This window comes from Nelumbo nucifera, chromosome 1 (assembly GCF_055504915.1).
Source record: "Nelumbo nucifera cultivar China Antique chromosome 1, China Antique-T2T, whole genome shotgun sequence".
Taxonomy (NCBI): Eukaryota; Viridiplantae; Streptophyta; class Magnoliopsida; order Proteales; family Nelumbonaceae; genus Nelumbo; species Nelumbo nucifera.
This window is the reverse complement of record NC_142649.1, coordinates 10,750,390-10,772,367: the sequence shown is the minus strand read 5'-3', so window position 1 is coordinate 10,772,367 and position 21,978 is coordinate 10,750,390. Positions and strand designations below refer to the sequence as shown.

Here is a 21,978-nt window from a genome sequence, read left to right as displayed (position 1 = left end):
GAGCCAATGAATTGGGCTTGAGCTCGAGCTCAAACTCAATTGAAACCGAGCTGAGCTGAACTTTTCATGAGCCGAGCTCGAGCAACTCATGAAAAGCTTGGCTCGTTGCCACCCCTACATCCTACATAGGGCCATAAATTGCATTGCGCAACTTGCGTTTAAGCTACATCGGGCTTGGGTTAGGGTTCAAATACATTGAAAGCTTAAAAAAATTTCTAACCCAACCCACGTTGCACTCCTAATACCAGAACCCTGGATAGCAGGGACCATCATTGGGTAATGACTCCTTTCTAGACAGATTAATGAGCATAAAAACAAAATATTTTGTAATAAGATGAATGTCGAGTGAATGATCAAGAGTAGTTTTGAAAATCTCCATCCACTTGATAAGATGAATTTGAAAGGTTGAGGCATGAAAGTATTGGAATGCTTTAATTAACCCATGCTTTAACATCTCTCTTGTATGTTGTTTTTATCAGAAATGTGTTTCACCAAGAAACAGGAATGTCCTCTCTCTCTCTCTTTCAAGGTGTTTCAAGAAACGGAAATTTGGCCATTTAAGAAACCCCTCCTCTTAAATAGTCTTTTTTTGGGAGAATGACCGATCATCCCAGGGTTAGAATTTGTAGGTTCAAATTACTATCGGAGTAGGTGCCAGCTCGGAATTGATGTCAATTCACGAACGGGCATTGATGCATAGAATGTGGGTAGGTGCCAGCTTTTGAATGTTTATAGCTCTGCAATTTAAATCAGAAATGTGCATTGGACAAATCCGTTTTTTTTTCTGATGTAACAAGCTGGTGAAACAGAACACTCGTCTATAGGTGGGAAATACCCGCCTTGTTGTCCATCAGCGTTGGACAGTTGTGGGGTTTTTTCAGCAGTTTATGTTTTCTGTTTTTTTTTTGCTGTTTTTAAAAACCTGCCACATCAACGAAAACATAAAAACATGTTCTTGAACATGAAAGGATTGGATCAGAATTTCTATCTGAATGTTGTATGCCTTGTGAAAATATCATATCAAGTCACCATGACAAAAAGATGTTTTTTAAACCAGAAGTTGGAGAACATGTTTCTGGTTTCATATTTGAAAAAAAATAGAAAAATCTACACAATCAAGAATGTTTTTTCCGAGATTTTGTTTTCAAGCAACTGTGGGCCCAGTTTTCCTGAAACCACAACAAGTGAAACCACTCAGGTTGGAGAACACCCCCTGTGTTTCAAAGGGCAGAGGATTCCTAGAAGTTGGGCAGCAAATTTTCATAGTAGATCCAGACTTGTAGGTGGGGTCCAAAAAGTTGCCTGTGCATTGGTTTTCTAATAAGAGTGAGTAACAACCTAGACAATGGAGGCTACCCTCGTTCACTGGTCATGTCTTGACTGTTAACCAAATGCCTGGCTTGCTTGTTCTTTTATAAGCAGTTAACTTGGTACAAAGGCAAACTTGGTTTGGATTGAGGAAGCCTTATTGGCAGTGACCCATGTAATTACTGGTGTGTAATTGTTTCTTTTTTGCTTTGACTGTCACTTGGGGTTGGGGCTACTGTACCTGAAAGCCTGGAACAAGAAATCATCTTATAACTATCATTTATGTCCATCATTATCATTAACTTGGGTTTCTCAGGAGTGTTTCCTGTTTTGAATTCAAAATCTTGGGTTGGAGCTGAAACAAGTAGGCCACCAAAGCTGGAGATAAAAAAGTATTAACAGAAGGAACTATTTGTTTCTTTTTGAATCATTCAAGGAAAAGAAGTAAAACAAAATTACAAAAAAAAAGAAAAACAATTGTGTTTTCAAACAAGGGATGGATCTTGCATTTCCACTCACATGTAGGATGATGCGATATCTCGAACATCTGAAGGCATCAAAGCCAAGATCATAAGCACAGCAAGTATGGCTATAGGGAGCAGAAGCAGCATGAAAGGTGGTGGAGGCAATGGTGGTAGTATAAGTGGAAGGATCAGCAATGAAGCTGTGAGACAGGTGAGCACAAGAAAGGATTCCATACTGAAATAACATGCCGGAAAGGACTTCCGGCTGTTCGCCGGTCTGTTCCCTTGTGATAGAGATCGATGACAATGCCTAGCGCTTTTATCAACCAAAGCAGCAGACCCTTTTGCTCTACCATCCATTACTCCAGTTCTGTGAGCCTGTACACTAATCAAACCTCCTGGCAATCTTAAGTCCACCTCCTGAGTTTCAAAGCTCATTTAAATTTTCCTCAACCAGCTATCTTCACAAAACCAGGACTGAACCTTCTTTCAATTTACGATTAGTTTGTTGGCCTCTAATCTCAATGACAGCAGTTGCTGTTGATGGAGGTCTGAAAGTGAGGGCCAATGAATGTGTATCAGATTGCTACTTGCTCAGGATTCAGGAAGGATGACCACTGGGTTCCAACTCCCAAGTCTTCAGATTTGACTATAATCAAACTCAAGGAGGTTGACAACAGGTTCAAATCAGCATGCGCCAGTGAATTTTCAAGAGGAGCTAAGCCAGAGCATCAACTTTCAGAAATGCAAACAAGATCAGAAAATGAACTCCCCAGAAGTTTGGCCTGCCATCTGTGACTGTACAAATCCTTCATAGCCATTTCGTTCTTCAATTCTAGACTTTGGATGTCCATGCTAACTCAGCCTGACTTCAACCTGTAGACCATGAAACATCATCCCCAATTAGCTCAACTAAAGTCATTTTCAAGACAAACCCAGAAAGCAGTGAAAATAAAAGAGGATTGAATCAAGAATATAGAAACTGTATATGCCCAGACAAGATTCCATTGCTGAAGATCTATTGAAGCAATGACAAAAAACCATTCAGCCCCAAAAATACACAAGCTTATGAACTTCATTTTCTTTCAATGGTGGATAATGGATGCCCAGTATTCACAAAACTAATCACCGTTCTAGACAGAAAAGGAAATGAAGAGTATGGTAACAAAAAAAACTGGACTTATTTTTCAACAATTTAAAAAGCACAGATCAAACCCAAATGTTCCTTCAAAACTCCTGACTTGCAATCCACAACAGAGTTAAAAAGACCCACTAACAACAAAAATGGGGAAGAAAAATCATAATAAGCAAATAGATAACAATGACTCCTTCAAGAATCTCACTCATTTCAGCCCTTATGAACCTCTTTCTACAGATGAAACTTGAGAATGGATCCCACTTAACGAACTATAAGGATGAACAAACGAGAACAATCAAGCAGATAATCCTATTTCATGCTTGTAAAGAGAATGGAAGCATCAAAGCAAATGAAAGAAGGGAGACAACTGAGGAGGCAAGGAAGAGACATATGTGCATACCTGTAGATTTGGCACTGATATGGTTGCCTTAGGTGGTGGTGTTGATAAAGAGGCTAAGGTTTCAGGTTTCCAGATGAGGCCACAACAAACAAAGGTCCTTTGCAACACCTTTTGTATTTCAGAGCCCCCCTCCCTCTCCAGTCTCCACAAACCTTGTCTATTTAGAACCAATTCCAGGAGTACAAGAAAAAGGATATGAAAACAAGATCAAAGAGAAAGATCCAAATGTTTTTTTTTTTTTTTTCCTTTTAAAAAGCGACAGAAGTTGAAATGGTGGTTAAGAATAAATTACAATAACGAAGAGGAAGAAGGTGAAAAGGCCACGACCTTCACTCCAAGAGATATCAGATATTGACATTTGGCTGTTGTTCCCCTTTTCTGGGTATGTGGGGGATGGTTGGGTTGATGGATAGAGATGGGTTTTGGGTTCCTTCTCTGTATTTGTATTTTTGAATTTGAGGTGCTAAGGAGAGATTGAAAGAAAGAGAGAGGCGGGTGGGATGGATTCAGTGAATTTCAACTCAAGTTGGATTGCTTCAGTGCGAATGGTGACGGGTCTCATAAAAAAGAGAGGGTGTCTCCTAAGGTTCTTCACCCCTGGACCCCCACTCCCTCTCTTGTCCTTCTCCCTTCCGTTCTCTATCCAAATGATCTCTCTCTGGAATTGGGCCAACCCACTTTATTCATTTATTACCATCTAATAAATTAGTGAACAAATCAAGTTATACAAGTGTGTGTTTAGCTGTTAATCCATGTTATTCTTTTGCAACTTGCAAGGTCTCGGATCCACAATTCACTGTTCAATAATCCTCATTATCTGATGACCCTTAGAAGAGTCATTAGCTCTTTGATTGTTTACTCTTGGTCTGGAGATAGATATCTTGGGTTTGGGGCTCCATGTTCCCTGCAGCCTACAGTCCCATTTCAATAAGATATTCGAGATCAAGATCCAGCTCTCAAACGGGTCTCATTAAAGAGATTAATTTAGGCCAAACCCAGTCTTGGGTGACGACTGTAGGCTGTGACTACTTGTTTTCACTGAACCCATTTTGAATGGTGACAAAGAAAGGATAACATTTGAAAAATTCTTCTCAAGAAAATACAAGGTTCAGATGGTTACAATCATCTGACTATGTTCTTCTTTTATGTTGATTCGGCCAAGTTCACGTGAAACTGATCCATTGGTGGGTCATAATCCTACAGTGGGGGAAAGGCATTTATTCATGTTGTGTAGGCAAACGATACAGGTTGATTCAAGACTCTTCCATCTAATTACTTGGTGGACCGGGTAAGTATAGTTGATGGATTTGTTTTGCCAGGTCTCTTATGGAACTTCCAATTCAAAAGGTGGTACAAGGAACCCCTTAAACTACCTTAATGGGTCATTTAGATTTTCTTACTGTACAGCTCATCTAACAAGTTCCTCTCCATTTTTTTTTTAATTATAGCTGCATATATTTTATTAGTATGAAACAAATCTTCAAACATATTAAAAGGGAAATGGGGGAATGCATCTGCCTCTTTCCAATATGCACACGTTCTGTGGCCGTCACCAACTCCCAAGGAAAAGAAAGATATTTTAAGGCTTTACTTATCTAGTTACATTCTTATATAAATTATCATCATAGTTGCCGTCGTCGTCGTCGTCATCATCATCATCATCTATCATCTATGCCTTATTCCAACTATATCGGGGTCAGCTACATATATACAATTTAGCCATTCTATTTCAATATAATATTATGTTTGGTTTGATAGAAAATAAGAGAGAGAGAAAATTAATGGATCGAAAGTTTTTCTCAATATCACAAAATTTGTTAAGAACTTTTTCTCAATCTTTTGTTTATCTCTTATTTTCTATCAAATCAAACATAGCCTTGAATTTTGAGAGAAAGAAAGCTTCAACTGATTGCACATTTACAATACTAACCTCAAATAGTTGTTTATATTTAATGGGACAACGTATTGATCCAGATGGTTGAACCGTGGTGACCGCTCAATTGGTTCGGTCTCAGGTTTTGAGTAGTTATTTCGCTAGGTTAAACCAGACAGTTGAATTATTCCTCACCACCTCGACAGTTTTCTCAGTTGACATCTGAGCTGCTGGTTTTTAAATTCTTGAACAAGGGATGGAAATCTTTAATTTTTCAATTAAAAAAAATCTCCAAATCTAAATTCATTGCATTTACTTATAAGTTGTGGTTTGTTTATGCACTATAAATTTTATTTTGGCTCAATTTGGAAAGAGTACAAATATAAATAAATATGTATAGTGTAAATATAAGGTTTAGAAATATAATATACAAGGTTTTGCACTGTACATATTTGTATTTATACTTTTACCTGAACATAGTTTTCAAAACCGGACCGGGTTAGATGGTTGGACCAAAAAAAACTGAGACTGATCAGGTGACCAGTTCCGTTTTATCCTATAACCGTTATTTCCCCCAAAATCATTGATTTGGTCAGAAAGCCACTGACCCAGGTGGGCGAACCGTTTGAACCATCCAACGGTTTGGCCATTTTTAATTTTTTTGTCAAAACGGGCCATCTATTCGATTCGAATGATTAGACCATTCGACCCGGAAACCGAACCCTTGATCAGTTTGATTTTAAAACCTTGTACCGAACTGAGCTTTTGGTGCAATAGTAAGGGAATGCAAACAATTTGAGTGCAAAATCTGAGTTATTATTGTTTCAGCCTTTCCTCTTGTTGCCTGTTTCCATTGTGAATGGAGTAAAATAAAACCTCAACCAAAGTAAAGCAAAAGATAAAAGGCGCCTAAACTAGAATTTACATTTTTCTCATTTACACTCGTATGCATTTATATTAGTACAAACAAATGGAGCTGGTAACTAGATGATTCATAAAAGAAATTAGGTAACACCTGAAATCACCAGACAAGAAAAAGAAATGCATTCATAGATAAGTTGACAGCATGGATAGATGCATTGATACCAATTCATTGAATTATTCATGAATAATTTGTATGCTTGATGGATTTTTCAGAAAACCTCTTCTTTTTGCAGCTTTTTCAAAAGCAGGAAGATGAAGGATTCAGCTTCTTTGGAGTCAAAATAAAAAAAAAAAATTGTTTTATTATATATTTATTTATTTATATGTTTTAGATATTTTTTACTTGTATACACAGAATTAGTAATTCATAGAATAAATTAGCTAAAAAAGGGTGAATTTTTATCCCAAAATTTTTAAATTAAACCACAATAACCATGAAACTAAAATGAACACTCATGATACATGGATTGGTATTAAGATGCTCCATGTTAAAAAAAAAAAAGAAATTGAATTGGTTGTGAGTAAATTATATTTGATGTTTTCTTCTAAAATTTAAATAACAATTGGGTTGGAATATGCCTTTGAAAAATCTTGCAACCAATAAATCGGCATCATAAAAGTAGTAACCTAGTTTTTTATATCATGTCTTTCTAACAGCACAGATTTTTCCTAGGATGATACATGGAAGTGATTGTAGTAGATCCCATTTTCTTTTATAATGGGACACCATCAATCAATCCACCTTATTGCATTAACATTATCTTCAAGCAAACGTGACTATTTATACAAGTTAGCTAGGGCTGCTCTCTACTTTGTTTCAATTATCCTAACTTTCGTAGAATCTCTTACTAGTTGTAGCAGAGACTTGGGATCAAATTTTGTTACCACATGTAGGAAGGGGGGTCGACTGCCCCTATTTTTTTTTAAATTTCTACCAAGTAAAAGAGAATTTCATTGAAAAAAAAGTTAAAAGAAAATTTTGATAAATTAGGAGGGTTCACTTTCCAAAGATAAACCTAGCTTCCCCCAGCAATGTACTCTTTGAACCGAGTTGAATGAAAGATTATGGATTTATTTATTTATTGTGTGGATAAATTCTGCATATTTCTATCCAAAGGAGAAAAAGCAAAAATAAATAAAAAATAAAATAAAAATCAAATGAGAAAACAAAAAAAAAAAAAGCATTGAGGGTGTTCTTGTCTTTTCACATATACAGTATGAGTAATAATTTTGATTTAATAATGGTGCTCCCTTTAATCGAAAATGGGTTGTGTCCCAATCACTAAAAAAAGCAAAAACATCCGTATGTATAGTAGTAATATTGAGAGAATCGTTGGTTTTCCAATCCTCTTATTTTCCCCGCCCGCAGTATGGAAGAAGAAACGACTGATCTTTCAAAAGATCCCCCTCCCTTTCCAACGATAACGCTCTCATGGAACAAACCATACCAATCCTAACGTGTCAGCCTTTGATTGGCCACACCTGAAATGAACGAATCATCCATTGACGCGTTAGGGAATAACACGTGAGAGCGCTACCGTCCGGAGGAGAAAGTACTTCGCATAAAACAAGGTGCCAGCGTCTGTCTCACTCAGCAGAAAAGTCACCACTCACGAGGATTTGATTCGAATTTTGAGAAGCATGACGCAGGCCTTGTACGAAGAAAGGACTGATGTTCCCATGAGAAACGCTCCCGCCCGTACTCCCGCGTGATCCCTAGCGCGTCTATCGGTTATTGGCTTTTTTTTAGTTTTTCTCTTTCCGAACCAATGACCGATCGAAACGTTAGGGTAACACATGAGGGCGATCCCGTCAGAGAACCTCGTGTAAAGAAAATGCCAGCACCGGATCTGCCCTAAATAAAGGCTCCATGTACGACCGGCTACTGCTCAGTGGGGGTTGGATTCGAATCTTATCATCATCACTTATTAACTTGCAGCTGACAGCTAGCGGCAGTGATGATTGTCCACCAAAAAAGTTCTTTTCAGACGGATGACTTGGACAAAAGTCCATGGAAAAGTACTTTTCATGGTGGGTTCCTGCTGACATGGCAGAAAGCCATAAGAAATCTGTCATTCAGAGGGATGACGTGGATGGAGATTGTAAATCTTATCTATTTTGAGGGGGGGGGGGGGGGGGGACAAGAAAGATAGGGTTCCTAAAGTTGACTCTTGTGGTTCAGACATCACTCACCTTGATGGTGTTTGCTATCATGGAAGTTGCCACATCAGCACCTTGGACTAGGTTGGATTGGGAATTTATTTAATTTTCAATGGATTCGAGCTTCAAATTGGGCAACCAAATTTGTACCCACTACAAGAAAATTATAATAAAAATCATATTCTGAACATAATGTTATTTTACCAAAAACAATAAATTAATGGGTGATAAAATGAAAGGAAGTAGGCTGAGGTGGTTTGATCACATGTCATTCAGAGGGATCACATGTATACGGTTTGCCACCCATATTTATTGATGTTAGTGGGTCACATCCCACCTTGTCTCACTCCATATGACCCATTTGACCCACCCTAACTTAAACTGTGACATTTTTTTTTTTATTTTTTCTCTATTTAATATCATCAACTAAGTTTTCATAAAAATGATAAAAAGTTCAAACAATATTTTTTAAATAAAAATAAAAATGCACATGACACTGAAAAATGAATATAAAACATAAAACTTATAGGAAAACTAAAAATTTAAATGAAAGTATCATTTCACATTTTTACATAAAAACAGAAAATTATAAAAAAACAAAGAAAATTGCAAAAAATACAAAATGCAGAAATTAAGAAAAATATAAAATATGAAAATAGAAATTACATAAAAACCAAAGAAATTATAAAAATATAGAAAAAAACACAAAAAGTACAAATAAATAACAAAAAATAGGAAATGTATAAGATGCAAAAAAGCAACAAAAAGTTATGAAACATTTAGAAAAATGATAAAATGCAAAGAAAATAAAAAATTACAAGAAACAAAATATTGGAAAAATATAAAAAATGCAAGAAAAAGAAAAAATTATAATAAAGCAAAAAAATGCAAATAAAGAAAAAAAGTACAAGAAACCAAATATAAAAATGTAGGAAAATTATATAAATTTATAGATATTTCCTGAATTTTTCAATGCAAGAAAATAAAGTGTAAAAATGTAGGAAAATTTTTTGATAGAAGTTTTCATCATTTTCATTTTATGAATTAATAGAAAATTTCAAAAAACGTACGAAAATATAAGAAAAATTGAAAAAGTATATCAGATTCCGTCTTTTTTACATGTGAACCCAGATCCGTCTTCATTGTGGAATATGAGTATACGATGAACACAAATTTGGGTTTGAACCAGATCTATTGCGATCTCCTCCCCTCTACAGGTGGTGGATCTGTTTAGCGAAACCAGATCTATATTAACATATGAAGATGATGAAGTTTTGAAACAGATTTGTGATCTCTTCCTTTACAGGCGGTGGATCTATGTTTTCAAACCTAGATCTGTCTTCACCCTATCTTCAATAGAGGAAAACAATGAACACAGATCTGGGTTTGAACCAGATCTAGTGCGAATCTGATATTGAACGCAACCTCTGCTATGGTGGAAAGAGCAGAGAGAGATTTGTTATGCGAACTAAACCCCTCTCATGGCAGAAAAAGCAGAGAGAGAGAGAGAGAGAGATCTGCTATGCGAGCCCAAGCTTTAGAAGAAGAAGAATAAGAAATAGAGAATGAAATGGGTTGGGGGTCAATATGTCCACCCCTAAAGATCTGTTACAAATTGAATATGGGGCTTAAAGAGATAGGGGCAGACCGAACAGGATTTGGGTGAACCTAGTAAGAAATGATTTAAGTGCCCATAATTCAATAATGGATATAACACTTGGTGTAGTTTGAGCCAAACCAAATGGCTTAAACAAGATTCATGTAACTAACACCCCATATAGTTGAGATAAGGCTTAAGTGATGATGTATAATTAATAAAATAAGGTTACAAGGATGAGTTTGATGCCCAAAACAAGGCAGAAAGCTAGACAATCCAATGCTTTCAAGGTTGTACAAACAAAGTAACTTTGCTAGGAAAACAAATTTGCCTTGGTAGTTTTGATACAATTGACCCCATTAATTTGTTTCATCATTGTAATTGCAAATAAGCCTATCACAATAGCACATGGATAACTCCACACAATGATGCTTAACACCACATGAGCCACACTATTGGACATGGATTCCTTCCACAGTAGTGCGCCTCTAGCATCAGTCAATTGCAACAACATTCTTCTAAGGGGGCGCTTCTTTTTTGGATTTTGAGGGGGGGGGGGGGGAGTAGGTCAATGGGATTTTTGGTTCCCATTGACCAAGAATTTCATGTTCTTTTTTCAGATTAATGTGGGGACTAGGGAAAGTTTATTTCCCTAGATACCCATATTCTAGGTGGATAGATAACTATACTTGAATGGGACAAAAATGCCCTTTTTAATAATGGATTTTTATGGTTAAAATGGTCATTTCCTTTTTTACTTGGGAAATAAAAGAATATGGGTAAATACACTTACTTGGGTAAGTGTTTCCCAAGGAAAACTTACCTAGGTAACTGACTAAATAACTTACCGAAAAGTGAATGGGGCCTAAGTAACAATAGCCTACCTGAATAGTTGCCAATGCCAGAAAAAAAGGAAAGAAAAATGATGGTTATGCATGGATTACATACATTATAGTTTAATCAATCTCTTTCTTATGTCTAGAAAGTTTTAATCCATCTTAATTTCTTTTTGTGAGAATTTTATTCATTTGGCTCAGTTTGGAAGGAGTATAAATACAAACATGTAGACTGTAAAACCTTGTATTTTGTATGTATTTGCACTGTATACATATTTGTTTTGTTCTCTTTCCAAACTCAGACTTTAGGATCTATTTGTTTATAGGTGAAGAACTTTTCAATATGCAAAATTTCAAATTTATGGTCTACCTCTTTTATGGTCAAAACTTTGTTTTGCCTCCCTTTTATCTTGAAATGAACAGAACCCTGAGAAAAAGAAGTTATAAAAAAAAAAAATAAAATTCTATGGTTATTAAAGCTTTTTCTTGCAACTGGTCCTCATTATTTGTTTTAATTCCTCCCGTGTTTTGAATTTAAAACAAATGGAAATCATGTCTATACTTTACTGGCAGTCACAAGAAAATACTGCCAAGATAGTTGCAACCAAGGTTCAAAATGTCGCAATGTATTAGTGCATATTATATAATATGTATCAAATTTTGAATTTAATGAAGACTATTTATATAGATTTGGGGGGTGTTTTTGTGTGTTCAAATATAAGAACCCTCCTAATATATTCTTAACCCTAAAACATCAGCTCGAAGAAAAATAGAGTATCGACCTATAAAAATGCATTTATGAAACACAATTTTTTTTGCGTTTCGCACGTATCGATGCTTTGCACCATGGTTGCAACATTATGCTAGCTTATTTTTCCATGCGACCCTCTTTTATATGGCATTTAATTAATTATTATTTTTTTCATATGGAAGATATAGATAATCCTATATCATGAAGCAGAAAACTCTCAGAAAATTAAGGACTATAATTTGTAATGAAAAAGACTATGCATCATGAAGGTGGTAGGCTGGTAGCTAGCATTGTCTACTAGTAAAGTTTGTGCAGAAATTCTTCTTCTACAACCTCCACAATAATATATAATTGCCAGCTAACAGCATTAACATTTGCCAACCACAGAAAATGTGTCTCTCATAGACCCATACTTCGGTTTAGGGTTGATGTGGGGCATGAAACCATACATGACCAGTAGAGGGTCCCTGATCATTAGATATGTTTTCAGCCCAAAACAAGTCACAAAACTCAACGTGTAGTACCTTCACCATTTCTTCAATAAAAAAATTATTATGAGCTAAGAAAAGGAAAAGTTTGGGAAAAAAAACAAAAGGGTATAGGGTTATATATGTTTTTATCTGTTTTGATGGGTCAAGGGTTATATATGTCAGGGTTGAAATTAGCAACTTTCATCACTCTAAAAGGATGATTTAGGGATTAAGAGTAGCAATAAGAGACATGACAATGTTTTATAGGCTGAGGTATGTGCTAGTCAAGTCATTTAGATAAATTGTCCCAAGAGACATGACCAACATGATTGTGTGTTGTTGTCTCCATCCTGAACTCATGTGGCAAGTGCAGTCCTAAAGAATTTTTTTAAGGGTTTTGAATAAGAAAGTAAAGCTTTTAATGGCTAAGATCACTTGCAAATTAAGCTATATCACCTCTTTAAGTGGCAAAACTAAGGTGGGTTGATAGAAGTAGCCTTAGTCATGTAGGGAAAAACTTGCTAAGCAACTAAATTTAACCTATTTAGAATCCCTTGGATTGTCTTGATAGGGACCCTCTAGATCAGTCAATTATTCACTTCCCTATCCCACTTTTAATCAGAGTTCTTCAAACTATATATAGTAATCAATAATTAGAAAATAGAGCTTATTTGGACTATGTGCTATTGTTTCTAAGCTGCAATTCACCTTGTGGCCAAAAAGTGATAATAATTAGATGTCTTGCATTCTAAGGGATTTCTTAAAAGCAAAACAGGGTCAAATGGGTCCAAACCATATGTGAAATTTGAACATTCATAGTTTGCTCAGGGCTATTTTAGATAACTGTTGTTATATATTACTTGAATTAGGAATAAATAGAAAGACATAACTAGGTGGCAGAACTAGCTTGTTCACTAGGGTTTTAATTTGTTGAATCGTGAATAGTGAGATTTTGCAGAGTTTCATCTATATATAGGTTTTGGGTGAATAGTGAGATTTTGTTTTTGGGTGAAAAAAAAAAGAATTTGACACTTGAAAGATCACTGCATACTTTGAATTTCTTCACCACACAATTCAGTTGATTGTGTGTACACTTGGCAGTTATAGGCAAACTTTTGTCTTTACTACATGTACATTACAACTTCTGCCCTATTATATTTTTCTTGGTGTTATAAGGCTTAGTTTGGAAAGAGTACAAATACAGAGTGCAAAATCTTGTATTTTGTATTATTTTGAATGTATTTGCACTGTACATTTTTTGTATTTGTACTCCTTTCAAACTGAACCTAAAGAAAGAAGATTGGAATCAATTCAAATTCCAAAATCCAATTTACTCTTTTAGGAAAAGGAGGGAGGAGTCGATTTTGAGGTGTATATTGTTGTAAAAGTGGGAATTGGCAAATCTTAGTGTTGAGATAGTGGGAGGCGCATCTTTATTAACCCAAGTCCTGAGAGAGAGAGAGAGAGAGGAGTCTTGATCATAAACACTCCTACATGAAGCATATTTTGTGTATGTTCAAAGTTGATTTTGCCTTTTTCATTTGGAAAGAGTGCAAATACAAATGGTGTCATTTTCATCATGAACCTTGAATATTTGTATTTGCACTGAATATATATTTGTATTTTCATTCTTCCCAAATGGAACAAAGGAAACCAAGTTTGACACAAGAAGGGATTAATAACCCATTTATATAATTTATAGCTTTGATTTAAAAATCAATGATATAACTGATTGTATCAATAACATTGACAAGAAAACAATTAGAATAAACAAGTAATCTGTGAAAGGTCTTTCTACATGCACCCTACTTTTGGTATATTTTATTTTTTCTCCTAATGGAATTTTGACTAAATTCCTTGAATGGTGCAAATTAAATTAAACAAAATGCCTTTGAACTACTATTGACCCCAATTTAGGGTTCTTGGAGGGTGGGGGGGGGGGGGGGGGCTTTTTTGGGGATTTCATCAGGTTTTTATATAGTTCCTTTATTCCCCACCTGTCAAACTCACACAGAAAAACCAACCAAACAGTTGAACTCATATTTCAAGCAAAGAAGCTGATTTTCAGTATGGAAGCCGTGGCAAATTAGAGCCAAACTGTTTTATCGGTCATGTGGTCCAGACCTAATTGAGTTTTTGGGCAGTTTGGATTCTTTCAAGGGTGAAGATTCAATGAATCCAGAGATTTTAGAAACCTGAATGAAAAGAGCAAGGTCATGGGGGCTCGTCTTCATGAGCCCCACTAACAATTACATAACAAAGGCAAGTATCATTTGTTGTCATCATCATCTACACCCACAAATGGCTAAGATGGGACATTAATTTCCTCTATCCATCCTTGGCTCTTCTGGTTATTGGAGAGTACAAACCATATCACATCTCTGTACATAGTTTGTTTTTTATATATAGATACCATTTACTTTATTTTATTTGTGGAGAAATATATGCTTAATTTATTTGTTAAGCAGAGCTTATTCCTTGAAAGAAATAGTAGAGAACTGGGTAGAGATAAGTTTAGAACCTACCATTGAATTAATGGTTCCTACATGCTTTTGACCATTTAATTTGATTATTTTTAAGCATGGTGAAAATTTTCCTTTTTCTTCATCTTAATTTCCTGTCATTTGATAATTCTTGTAGTTATAGCAAGCGATCTTAATTGTTTGTTGGATCTAGTTACTAAATAGTTGATCTGATTCTTTATATGTGGGACGAATTAAATCTGAGGAAGGCATCTCATTGCTCTTACATTGAAGATGTGTTTAATTAACACTGTTTAATGGGTTTGCTTAAATAAAAAGTGGAGTTGAACTTCATGAATCATTGAAATTAATGCATTTGTTTCTTTGGTTCTTAGTTCTTACTTGAATTCTTCTCTTTAATTAGAACTGAGAACCCTTAGTGTCTTGTTATACATTGTATACTGCACACAGTGAGTAAAGCTTTGGGATTAAGTAGCTATATCATTAGATGTCTTCAGAAGAAAAAAAATTCAGCTTATTTATTTATTTATTCATTCAAATTTGGGTCGTTACCAAAGTTCAAAGTATCGATACGATATACCCCATATCGAGTGTATCGTATTGTATTTTTGGGGGTCCGATACACCTGTTTACAGGTGTTTTGGGACCCATTCTTTTTTAATAAAAAATATGCTTGAATATCTTCCCAAAAACCAAAATTTGAAAAAAAAACTAATAAAAAATATTTCCGTTTGTATCTAAGTAGCGATACGCCTCTGCCGATACATAGAGGCGTATCAATACTTTAAACTTCGGTTGTTACCATTAACAATAGTGGTAGTGGTGGCTATGGATTTTTGAATGTAAAGCATATAGGGGATTGATAAGGATCACCTTATGTGTTCTTGTAAGTCATCCTCATTGGTCATTGCAAACTCATTTTCTATTCAAAAGAAAAGGTTCGTGAAAGAGATTTAGGGATAGCTGTTTATAGTTTTCATATGGTTATCTTATGCAGATAAGGTTGCCAAAAAAAAACAAAAAGAAAAGAAAAAAAGACCTCACGTGTCTCCACTTTACCCCAAAATAATTCATTGTATTTGCCACTTCCTACCTCTTCCTTCTTATCTCCTACAAGTAATGTTGAATTATTTCTTACTTTACCCCAAAATAATTCATTGTATTTGCCACTTCCTACCTCTTCCTTTTTATCTCCTACAAGTAATATTGAATTATTTCTTATCGTTGGAAATTCAATGACACTCAATCCTTTGATTCTCTGAATATGGATACATTGTTTTCATATCTTCCCTCTCTATCTAGAAATCATGAACTCACTTTGTTATATCTTATTATTACTACATTAGTCTCATAGCATTTGGCGTTTTCAAATTAAATGGTTTTAAGTATGGATATGTCGATATCACCAGAATTATTATTATTATTATTATTATTATTATTTTTTTTGGGGGGGTAGTTAAAGAATAATTAAGTCTATAGAGCTCAAAAAGTCAATAACCCATGAGAAGAATCACTTCTGGATCAAAGCTCACTCTTGAAATATTCAATATAAGTGATTCTTTGTGTTTGAAATGATGCCAACACTCTTGAAATCATCTTTTTTTGTCCCTCTCATGAGAAATAAGCCTTACAAGTTAAACATTATGACTTTATGAGAAAAGAGATGCAACATGATGGGTTATGAATTTGCCTTGAATGAGAAACAAATATATTAATTCCAACTCTGAATTTGATGAAAGGATTGGATTCACTAAATCATCCCTACATTTACCTCACCATGCATAAGTCCCTTCTAAAAAAATTCAGTGTCTGAAATTTCAACTTCATTGACATAAAAAACTTAGAAAGATTGACTTCCTTTGCCACATTTGGCTACAACTAGTCTAAAGTCCTTGTTTTCTGTTTGGTCTTTGATAAAATTACATAATATCTCTTATGATAGTTTTTTATTTACATAAGTTATAAACATATAAACAATGAGGAAATTGAAACTTTGTAAAGATTTAATTAGTGTCTTTGTATTCTTAATTAAGTTTGGTTGATTTAGGGGGTGCTGACTAATATGTATATTTTATTTTTCATGATTTAGGGGGTGCTGACTAATATGTATATTTCCATATACATCAGCAAGAACAATATAATTTTGCTGACATGGCAGTTATTTTTGTTTTGAAAAAACAAAATCATACATACACATGGGAGAAAATTCCCTTTGTTTTGGAAAACAAAATCATACATATAAGTGATTGATAGCTACTGATAGTGATTGCAAAAAAAATGTCTCACCCACCATCCTTAACAAAATTAAGTAAATGTTCTTAAAAAAAACATGTTTCACCTACTATCATCAACAAAATTAATAAGTAAATGATCTTATGAAGTTTCTTGTCAAGAATATCTTTGTTATTTAAAATTTTCCCCTACCTAATATATCATTATATTAAATTATGTGATTATTATTTGCATTGGCTATTGTCTTTGAGCCAAGTTTTTTTTTTTTTCCTTTTTAACATTTTCTAGACCATTTATTTGAAAATTGTTATTATTATTATTATTATTGTTATTATGATGATGATGATGATGATGATGGTGATGTATACTTAATTGTTACACCACATCATTTTGCACATGATCTGACCCTAGTATGTGAAAAGGGGAATGAACTTTGTTTCTCTTGGATCCATGACATAATCAACCATGAACCTCCTATAAATGTAGAAAAGAACAGAAAATGTTGTATCAATTTCTTTAGTTAATCGATGATAATCACCTTTATTACCATATTCTAAACCATGCTTTATTGCCACCAACACTTCAATAGATATATATGGCTTGCTTTTATATTGTTAAACTTTTAAATCTATAATAATTAATTTGTTCCACATCTTTACTGTTCACCCAGTCAGGTAGGTGGTCTCTAAAGTTTTTATCAATTTGATGATGCAGAGACTTACAACCCTCAGTCTCCTCAGTCTGCTATCACCTTAATTAGTTAGCTGCAGGGAAACTCAAGGGCCATACAATCATCCTGTGAGTAGGGGTGGCATTTTTTGGAACCAAATTGATACTACTAGTTTTTTGAAAATCGGTAATCGAAATTGAACTGAAGTCAGTTAGTTAATTGATTGACCAGTTCGATTAACTATCGATTTGATTTATCGGTTTTTTGGTTTTACAATTTTTACAATATATATTATAAAATTATATTAATTAATTGTTGATTTTTTATATTAGTTAACTGAAATCGAATCAATACCTTTGGTTTTTTAAAAACACCAAACAGAAATTAAACCAACCGATTCAGTTTTAATCGATTTTTTTGATCGATTATTCGGTTTTTAGGCTTTTTTTTGCTCAACCCTACCTGTGAGGTTTCATAAAACCTAATAACAAGAAACAAGTTAAAGTTGAAGTATTCCTCTACCCTTCAATTCATTGCTGTTGCTTCTGTTGCTATTGCTGAATTCAGAAACTCGATGTGGGGTGATGGGAACACACCCAGCGCCACATGCATGGTGTTGTGGACAGATCCCCACCACCAAAGTGGAATTTAGGTGGTGGTGCCCACTGTCTGTTTCTGCTGGAAGGATGGGAGTTGGGAAGTGGGAAGAGGTTGACTACTTTGATCAGCCCAGGTGAGAGAAAACATGACGACGCTTACAGTTTCATTTGGGATCAAGTTCGGCCGGTGGAGAATAATTTGGCCTAGTCTGGTCAGATTATTCTCAAGTTGAAGCAACTATATTTTAAGGGCTTCACATTTGACCGGGCCATCAATAAATTTTGGTTCCTGTAAACCTGCCTACTCTTTCGACCGGGCCAGATATGGACCTGATTAGGGAAAGAACCCGACCAGTATGGGGTCTGGGTCAGGCCAAATTATCATCCTTAAATTGCAATTAAGATTTAAAGTATCGATACATATCGATTTTCAGGATCACCTAAATGCTAAAATTGAAGATTTTGGAGGTTTTTATTGGTTTAAACGTTAGAGACCCTTCTGATATATTTACTCGTGAATTAATGGAACTGAAAAAAAAAAGAGTATTGATGGTATTAGATGCTCCATACTGAAAACATCAGTGTCGAATGTATCAAGGGATGGGCTTCCCTGCAAGCACCCAACCACACATTTAGAATATCTTCTCATAAATTTTAGATACATGTATGGAGATATTCCATTATGTGACTGGATGTTATATGCGCAGGGTTTTTTCTTGCAGGAGATTTAACCTTGTGTATCGATACTTTCAAGCATGAGTTCAATGAGTATGGGAAATGACTGAGTTCATGAGTTCAAGGGAAAATTACTAAGTGGGCACTTATAAACTTTAGGAATGTGAATTAAAGTCTTTTACACAAATTTCCTTCACGGAAACTTTTGCTCATTTGATCCTTTTTATATTCAACTTCTGCCTAGCTACTTCTATAAAGGTTTTCATCTTTTTTCTTTTATATTGTCCTTTTCTACAAATCAAATTGCCAAAGTACTTTTTTCTATTTTTCTTTTCGACTTTTCCTTTTATTTGATTAATATTCAATTGGGTTTTCAATAACATAATTCTAGGAAGTTAAGTTTCAATCAGAATAACACAAGAAAAGGAACTTAATAAGTAATTTTCTTTTTATTCTTGACCGATAAAATATTAAGTAATATAAAATGGGGTTTATGCTAGATTTAGGGCTTAATTTTCATAACTTTAGTTTTTTTTTTTGCTGCAAAATTTGCATTACTTTAGTTGGTATAGAGATTAAAATCATACTTTAGTTGGTATAGAGAATTAATGCAAAAAGTTTAATGCACTATTCTTAGTTGGTATAGAGAATTAAAATCATACCTTTTTTAGTAATTTTCCCTTTACCCAAATCTAATTCGATTAAAATCTGAATTTGATAATATCAATTTGTGGATATATCTATTTAAAATTTGACATTAAATCAAAGCCTCACACCGTCCTTGCAGCCACTTGCAGCTGTGCATTGCGAATATCCTATGAATAAAAATATATAAGTATGGAGATATTCTCAATACATGGTTGCAAGTAGATATGAATACGGTACACGGTCTTGTTAGGACTAAATCCAATCTCTAAACAGGTGGGCTAGCACTTCTCCCTAGACCCTAGAACATGTGGGGAAAAATGATTAAATAAATTTTAATTCAAGATGATATGCAGAGTGACATTGGTCCACTCTAACAAAAATAAATCAGAATTTACATCCAAATCATTTTCACAATCAATGTTTAACATCAGTGCAAATAAATTTATGCTTTATAAACCACTTTATTATAGAGGGTGCAAATAATTAATTAATTCAAACTACCACCATCTTTAGACTCCCGATCTCTTGCCCATGAGAACTTGGCTCACATCTACCCACAATACACTACCTCGTGAATTGAAAATATCTCCCCTTGCATAATACTATGTAGGAGAATGAGATATTCTCCATGTGTGACTACGATATTGTATGAGTAGACGTGGGCAGAAGATCCGGACTCCCACCTTTATAGCAGATGGAGTTTCAAATTGAAAATTATGATTCAGTTTCTTTTCTTTGATGGAGTCTGAAAATTAATTGAAGTATATAACTATTCTTTGACCTAAACAGAAGGAATGCAATGCATCTAGACAATGTAGCCTTTTACAACAAATTAATATCAGATGTGTGAACACAAAAGAACACACAAATAGAAAGAGATTGCTGCCATGGAGATTAAATCTCCATGACAAATGTATCTGCAGGTGGCAAATTAACATTCGTGGGTAAATTGTCATCACCCACGTTGAAGTCGATCTCATGTCCTCCTTTCAGGAACACAAGATTCTGCTTCCATGGATATGGTGCCTTCATCGTGGCAATACTCATTAACACTAGGGTTGCTTTCTTTAAGCTGAAATTGTTGAATTGACAATTGATGGGTTTTCAGTATTAATACTAATGTGATCCATTGGAGATTGAGCCTTCTATCTCTGAAATTTTAGTTCTATAAGCTAAGAAATTGACAATGACCTGGTCGATCAGTTGGCATCCTTCCTATTGATGTTGTGAGCTAAGGGACAGTGGGCCATGTATACATCATCCCTTTCACCAACTCCATTAATTAACTTGCTAAGTACTGGTTTATCATATAACACCTTGCCAAAAATTGAATTACATATCACAATGTATCGACGCATATCATATGATACTTATTTGGTTTTCAGGGTTAATTGATACATTCAATACTTTGAATTGATTAAAATGCACAAAATTAAATAAAATTAATAATGATAAAGTAAAAATATATGAATTTTTAGATCAAGAAAAAATAAAATGTCATACTTAAAACATTCAATACTTTGAACCTTGATCTTATTCTACCGGCGTATTAATCTGTATCGATACTTTGAACCTTATATCTACTCACAAGACAATATAACTATACATTAAGAACATCTTCCATATTTATGTATTACCACGGAACATCTTCCATATATATATATTGTGGGAGATGTGTCCTTATGTGTAAGAGATCGGGATTTGCTTTTGACCCCTTAACATAAAATCTTGCCTCTATCCCTATTTATTAAGGCAGTCTGTATTTGCACATTCAGATCTTACTTCCCAAAAATCTTGATATTTTATTAATGTTTTTGATGGATCCAGTAGGGTTGCCAGTAGGGACGCCACATGTCCCAATGGCTTACACAATGTATAGGACTGTAAATGAGTCGAGCCAACCCAATAGAACCGAGCCGACCAAATTGATTCTGTTGGTTTGGTTCTGTATTTTTTTTTTGATTAATTATAATTGGGTTGGACCCAAATTGGTTGTATTATATAAAGATTTTAAAAAATATAAATGGGTTAGACACGATTGTCCCATTAATAAATGGGATGGTTATGGGTCTACAATATGGGGATAATTTTGATTGTTGGGGACCAACAACCTATGTTGTTGATAGCGTTTTTTGGGCCGGACAAGTTTACTCATTTACGCTCATATTTATTTTTTGGTCAAAAGAAAATAGGAGGCAATTACTATTTTATCCCATACTCATGGTAATGTGACATTTACAAGAATATTCTCAACAACATAGGCCGTTGGCCCCCAAGAGCCAAAGTTTTTCCAACAATATAAAACCCATTATTAATCAGTTTGCAATGAAACCGGTAAAGTCTGTTCTGAATCAGACCCAACCCATTAACAGCTCTAATAATATCATATCAAGGGAGAGGTGTTTACCTTTTCTCATGGTTTTAAGCTCAAACTTTTGCTTCCGATCTACTGCCCACATCATTAGCATTTCTTGTATTTGATGTTGCCATTGACATGACGGGGAAATATTTTTGATGTATGGCTGTAATGTCTTGTGGGTAGCAGGTTGTGTTCTTAATTTGATCAAAAGACCTTAATACCCCTCATCTTGTTGTGCAATTACTAGTGGTATCTTTTTTAAATGATCACTTGTTTTGTCTCCCATTTTGGCTAGAAGTGATCAACAAGGATCCAGTAATGCCATATCAACTAATAGGGGAGGTTTTAGTAAATCTTTTAAAAAAAATGGAGAAAATTTTAATACTTATTG

The 21,978-nt window shown here is 34.6% G+C and overlaps 1 long non-coding RNA gene across 1 annotated transcript; it reads right to left on the bottom strand.

The window, feature by feature from the left end:
• Positions 1–1,703: 1,703 nt before the first annotated feature.
• On the bottom strand, positions 1,704–4,080 carry LOC104612206 (uncharacterized). The gene is made up of 2 exons (XR_737786.3): positions 3,311–4,080; positions 1,704–2,648 (listed from the first exon to the last, which is right to left on the bottom strand). It is a non-coding gene; the product is annotated as an uncharacterized LOC104612206 (long non-coding RNA).
• Positions 4,081–21,978: the final 17,898 nt, after the last annotated feature.